The 6,630-nt window shown below is 41.1% G+C and overlaps 2 protein-coding genes across 2 annotated transcripts in view; both read right to left on the bottom strand.

Annotated features, from left to right (window-relative positions):
- The window catches only part of LOC141122012 (uncharacterized), a 373,719-nt gene that overhangs the window by 49,287 nt on the left and 317,802 nt on the right, over positions 1 to 6,630 (bottom strand). The window lies entirely within an intron of this gene.
- Positions 1 to 6,630, bottom strand: part of LOC141122023 (uncharacterized) — a 313,410-nt gene that overhangs the window by 55,278 nt on the left and 251,502 nt on the right. The window lies entirely within an intron of this gene.

Here is a 6,630-nt window from a genome sequence, read left to right as displayed (position 1 = left end):
TTCTGCTAAAATATTGGGGTCTGAGAAAAATATTTTTATATATATTGAATATATATGTCAAATAATGTAAATGTCGCTAGGAAACATTTTATGTCTGCATACTTGGTGGACTTATGGACTTATATTTGAATAAATGAAAGAATATTGTTTTTAAACAACTCCAAAGTAAGGAAGGCTTTCTTTGGTAGTTTGATGTGTGATCCTGCGCTCATTCATGTTAGATAAAGAGTATCTATTTTCCCAGCCCCAATTCAAGTGCAGATATGACATCCTCTCCCCCCCTCCTCCTTCTACACAACTGAAGAATGAGGCGAGTTCCTTTTTATGGGGTGGGTATCTAGTGATTACATGAATGAGTACAAAATTGAACCTTTAGAGGTATTTTAGAAATTAGAACATTAAATTAAGGTATGAAATAATGTAGACTACACAGTCCTTAGAGACAAAGAAACAATATTGGAAAACAAAAGGTTGCACAAGTATAGATAACATTTACATGTCACCTGATTGAAAACCGGTATTGCCAAAATCCTTATTTCGGTATGCAACAGTATTGACACATGGAGTAACTCATGTGTCAAACAGGGGGGTGACTGAGATGTTAAATAAGGTATGTACAGCCTTTGGCTTCACTAACTACTAAAAAAACTTTTTCCTCTCAATGGATTATATGTGCAAGATACAATGCTTAGGGAGGCATAGGACCACGGAAAGGGAAGTTTCCCACACCGCAATATCCATTCCAACACATTTGCATGGATTTTATTGAATTGGAGAAATGTGAAAGGAAGAAATATTGTTTGCTAATCATAGACACCCTGACCAAATGGGTGGAAAATTCCCGACAGGAAGTGCAGATGCACAGACAGTGATAATGGACCCCATTTTGTAAATAAAACTATACAACATTTGACAGAAGTGATGGTAATTTAAGTGAAATACCATTGTGCCTATCATTCCCAATTAGCTGGATTGGTGGAAAGACATAATGGCAGTCTAAAAAAGCAAACTGAGGAAAGCTATGGAAGAAACAGGTAAAAACTGGAGGTACTGCCTACTAGTAGTTGTGACCAGTATGCATATCACACCCACAAAAGAAGGTTTAAGCCCATTTGAGATGATACATGGAAGGCCATATAAGATACCCTTACAACCAAATGAAACACCTACTGAGGAGTCTGAGCACACACTAGCAGAATACATGTCTAGGCTGTTAAGACAAAGACGTACTAATTATTTTTGTTCTGTCCTAGAAGGTCCAATTCAAGAAGATGAAAAGGTGCATGTGGGAGATTGGGTCTTAAAGCGGGGTTCCACCCAAATTTTGAACAATATCTGTATGTATTCTCTTCCTTGCCTAGATGCTGACATGCTGTTTAAAAAAAATTTAATTGCCGTAATTACCTTTTATTTTTCTATTCTTCTTAGCACTTCCTGGTTCTCCTCCCGTGGGAGTAGGTGTGTTTCTAGCCTCTCCCAGACTCCTGGGAGCTAGTCTCAGGCTTCCCAGGATGCCACTGAGCATGTGCGGGAACGAGCGGTGAATGCTGGGAGCACAGCATTCACCACATCCAGGAAATAAATGCTTATGGGCTTCAAATACCCACAATGAAGATGGAAACCGCCTGCAGTGAATAATATAAGTTATTCTTTCCGACAAAATCTGACACAGGCGGACATATTACACACAATATGTGAGTATGTAATGCTGAGAAGAAAAGTTTGTGAATGAACTCAAAAAAAAAAAAAAACGATAGATAGGTGGACCCCCGCTTTAACAAAAATTAATAAGAAAAAGCAGTGGTACTCCCCAAGGTGGGATGGTCATTTCAAGGTCCTCCTAACTACCCCTACTGTGATAAGGATTGCAGAGAGGTCTACCTGGATTCACCAGTCCCATTGCAAAAAGGTTTTACAGGTAGAGTAGGGCCAGTTGGCTACAAGAGGTTCAGAAAGTCCGGCTACAAAGGGAGGTCTCGCACAAGGTGGGACTTGTCTCAAACCGGTGAAGTCTCCCTCCCCTTCCAACTCCCCTACCCTATCCGCTGGAACTCTGTAGCTGGTTAGGATAAAAGGGACAGTAATTATCCTTGGGTTACTGGTGATTCTAGTAGAGGCATCCATAAAAGGGGTTATACGTTATGGAAGAGCAGAGGAACCTTTGGGTTGGGAAAGAACAGGAAAAGCATTGAATCTAACCTTTATAGAGGGAATAACTAGCACTATACCGGTAGACTTCTGTCAAATTGCGGGGATACAACTGGGGCTAAAGGACTTCTATGGGCAGATAAATACATTTGCTGGCTCTGGAATAGGGCAGGATGTCAAGCATGGGATCAAACCCTGTGGACCACAGCACATCAAGATTGGGGTTATAATCTACCAGGGTCTAAAAAGAGTGGAATAAAGGAAAGATTCAATTACAGAAGCGGCCAACTCCCCCTACACACATAGTAAGAACTGTAAACAATTATTGATAACATTAAAGGAGTCGAGGAAGGAAGATCAGTGGTTGTACTCTATGGGAGCATGGGTGTCAGGAACGAACCCCTCAGGAAAATTTTTCCTCAAGGTATTACTACCTAATAAAACCTGACAACAGGAAAAGGTAGATTATGGGAGTGTAGATGTGGCGCTATTTCCCTTCAAATTAAAAAAATATATATATGTAAAATATTAGGGGAGGTATGCCTCAAATAAAATTAACTGTGATACATCCTCTGTCTGTTGGTCTCAAAATGTGTTTGAAAAAACAAATAAAAATATATATAAGTGCCAAAAATCTAAACAAATGCAACTACTTTATATATTAAACCTCTGATGCAGTAAACCACTTTTGTGTTTCACCCCCTGGGGGCAAGAATTAAAAATAACCTATACAAGTGATAGTGTTACACCCCCTGTTGATGTATATCAGAGTGTGTGTGTTGAAGGTGCTGAACTTCAGATAGGGTATCCAACTGGTGTGCTACACCCTCTGGAGTCCGCAAACTAAAATCTATGATCTACAATATCTGGAACTGTAGAAATGCAGTGATCTAATACTTAGTTGGCTAAGTGATAAATATGGATGTCTCCTGTATCAAAAATCTGATATGTGAATAAAAATCCAATTATGCCAATAGATAAACTTTAAGCAGAAGTGAAAAATAAATTAAAAAAAAAAGAAACAAACAACAAAAATGTGAATGCACAATTCAATATACGTCTCTGTGTTACACCACAGTACGACCACATTCAAAACCAAAACAAATGATGAAATTGTTGCAAACACTAAATTATTAGTAGATAAGTCCATACAATAAATAAAGGGATGTGCTTAAAAAAAAAAAAAAACAGTGTCCATGCTTCATCAAAATTTGGTGCCGATTAACCTTTCAAGTGACAGTGGTGCCAGGTGATATTATCCGTGTTGATAATGTGATTGCACTCACCAGATGACATTACCCCCCAGGGGTGTTATGCCTTCACAGTGTGAGCTACTGTGCAGCCCTCTGGAGTTCTGCTGGGCAATCTGAAAAAAGTTTTGCTGGCTTTTCCACCGAGATATCACATAAGGGAAAGAGTAATGACCATAGTGTGATATTGTTTAAAAAAGCTTTATTTAATAAAAAGTTTAGGAGATATACTCACATGATAAAACAAGAGCCGGCGCTGTGTAAACAACAATCGCCGCTGAGACATGAAGTGACGCCATACTAAAATAGAAGTTCTGAGTAAAACTATAAGATTTACTAACAGTAGAAGATGCTATAGCTTTGGAGACAGGATACCAAGGACAAAAATGAGTGGTTAGAATGGTTGAGGTATATGGTTAAAACTTTAAAAAAAGGAAAACTGTTTACTTTGTGCCAGAGCAAGACTACATTTAGCAACTATTCCTTTTCCTCTAGATCACAATACAGATCCAGGAGGTTTAAAATGTATGTTGCGATTGTATAATAAGAGCTATAAACCTGAAACAAATTCTACCTGTCACACGTTGAGTTTGTTGTTTCCCCCAGTACAGAGACCTCAGATGCCTCCAGCGGTTGCTGCTTATCCGGGCAACTTTACTTGTTTTGTACTCCCAGGGAATCTTAGCGGGGTGGATCTTGGGTCACTACCCGATGACTATTGTGTGGAGAGGATTAACATGGGCAATGGTGACTGGGTTGAACATGACATTCAGAGAGCTGATGTCTGGTGGATGTGTGGGGATAAGAAACTGTGAGCTAGGATACTGGCCAATGCCCGAGGGAATTGCGCTATGGTCCAGCTGGCTATGCCCCTGAGGATCCTGTCAGAACACCCGTGGACTAAGAGTCACCAATGGTATCGGAGGGACACGTCTCCCATAGGGTCATTTGACTCTCGGATCTACATAGATGAGCACGGAGTGCTGGATGAGTTTAGGGCCAGGAATCAGGTGACAGCTGGGTTTGAGTCTCTTCTCTGGTGGGTGACTATAGATAAAAATGTTGACTGGATTAACTAAATATATATACTATAACGAACAATGATTTGTAAACTATACTAGGGACGCTGTGAAGGGCCTAACAGAACAGTTGGCCACCACATCTCTAATGGCATGGCATAACCGAATGGCCTTAGATATGGTCCTAGTTGAAAGAGGAGGGGTATGTAAAATGTTTGGTAGCATGTGTTGCACCTTTATCTGTAATAATACAGCTCCTGGAGGGACCGTGACCAGAGCCTTGGAAGGACTGACTGCTCTATCGAATGAATTAGTGGAAAACTCAGGTATTAATGATCCATTAACAAACTGGCTTGAAGGATGGTTCAGTAAGTGGACTGGGCTTATCGCATCATGTTTGATCTCAATTGCTGTGGCATTGGCCGTTTTGGTCACTTGCGGATGCTGCTGCATTCCCTGTATTCGAGGACTTTCACAAAAACTGATTGAAACCGCAGTCTCAAGAACGATGTATGAAACCCTTCCTATCTCTGAGGAGACCTATGTGGACATTGAAGCTCAACTTAATGACATACAGACTGAAAGTGTATAACACTCGGGCTATCATCGAAATGTGTTGAGATAAAATAGTCACACAAGAGGAGGGAATGTTAGAAAAGATTTAAATGTTTATTGTGTGACTATTAGAAAAACAATAACCCTGAGACTTTTCTTAAGATGACTTCTGAGCACATTGTTGTATTAACTTGCTGTATCGTTTGCTTTAACTAACTCCATAGTAAGTTGTAGGATGATTAGGCTTAACCATATATGGTAGAACAAGAATGTACAGGAAACACTAATTAGCGAAATAAAGTACCATTTTGTACCAGGCACGCTATCTGTGTTTCCTCAGCCAATAGAAGCGTTATAGCTATATTATTGTAGGTATTAGGAGGGGGATCTACATCTCTTTGTATGATTCTTACTGCATCTTTTGGCTTGTAAGCATCATCCATTTGTGTGACACATCTGAAATAAACTGTCTGCTTTTCAATACATCTGGAGTTCGACTGATCACAAGAGGAGAGTATTCCTAACAGGGAGGAATTTGAATGCTGAATATCTCCTTGCGAATTCTGTAGATATTGCTATTGAAATGGCTGGCAATCTGTTAAGCGGTAAGCAAATTGGTGGGTGGGGGCAGTGGGGGGGTGAAGTAAGGAATAAAGGGTAGAAAAGAGTTGATGAGGCTTGGATGAGAGGGTTTTGATGAGAGTGTTGTAATAGGTTTGTTTAGCGGTGTGGAGGCAGGAGTTGTATTTGAGAAGGGCAGATTTGTAGAGGGTAAAGTCTTGCAGGGATTTAGATTTATGCCATGCTCGCTCAAGAGCACGGCTGTGTCTCTTGAGACTTCTGGTGTCATCTGTTTGCCAGGGTTGTGGCAGATGGGGGCTGGTTCTGCATGTAGAAAGAGGATCAAGTATGTCTAGGGAGGATGACAACGTGGTGTTGTAGATGGAAGTGGTTAGATCTGGGCAGGACAGGGTGCAATTTTGTCATAAAGGCCATCAGTAGCAGAGTGAAGAAGGGAAGGGTTGAGGTTGCGAAGGGTTCTGCGGGTAGTGGTTTGTGGGTTGGCAGCATGGGATGCAGGAGACAAGGAGAGTGTGAAACAGATAAGGTTGTGATCAGAGAGAGGAAAGGGTGTGTTAGAGAGATTGCAGGGAGTGCAGTAATGGGAGAATACGAAGTTGAGAGTGTTGCCATTGGAGTGAGTGGTGGTTTGTGTCCATTGTGTTAGGTTAAAAGAGGAGGTTAGGTTGAGTAGTTTAGAAGTGGTAGCAGTATTAACATTGATTGGAATGTTAAAATCACCTAGGATGATGGCAGGCACTTCGGATGAGAGAAAATGGGGTAGCCATGCGGAGAAGTCATCCAGAAAGCATGACACTGGTCCAGGAGGCCAATAAATGACTGTGACCCTCAGACAAGCTGGAGAGAAAAGACGAATGCAGTACATTTCGAAAGAGATGGGGGTGTGGGAAGTACCTGGAAGGTGCATTGTGGGGAGAGGAGAAGTCCGACACCACCTTCTTTTTGTCCACTGGGTCTGGTGGAGTGTGTCTAGAGGAGGCCACTGTGGGACAGGGCAGCTGAAGAGGTAGTGTCGAATTCCTGGAGCCAGGTTTCGGTTATAGCAAAAAGATAAAGGGATTTGGAGAGGAAAAGGT

This window comes from Aquarana catesbeiana, unplaced genomic scaffold (assembly GCF_042186555.1).
Source record: "Aquarana catesbeiana isolate 2022-GZ unplaced genomic scaffold, ASM4218655v1 unanchor237, whole genome shotgun sequence".
Taxonomy (NCBI): domain Eukaryota; kingdom Metazoa; phylum Chordata; class Amphibia; order Anura; family Ranidae; genus Aquarana; species Aquarana catesbeiana.
This window is presented reverse-complemented; position numbering and strand designations above follow the sequence as displayed.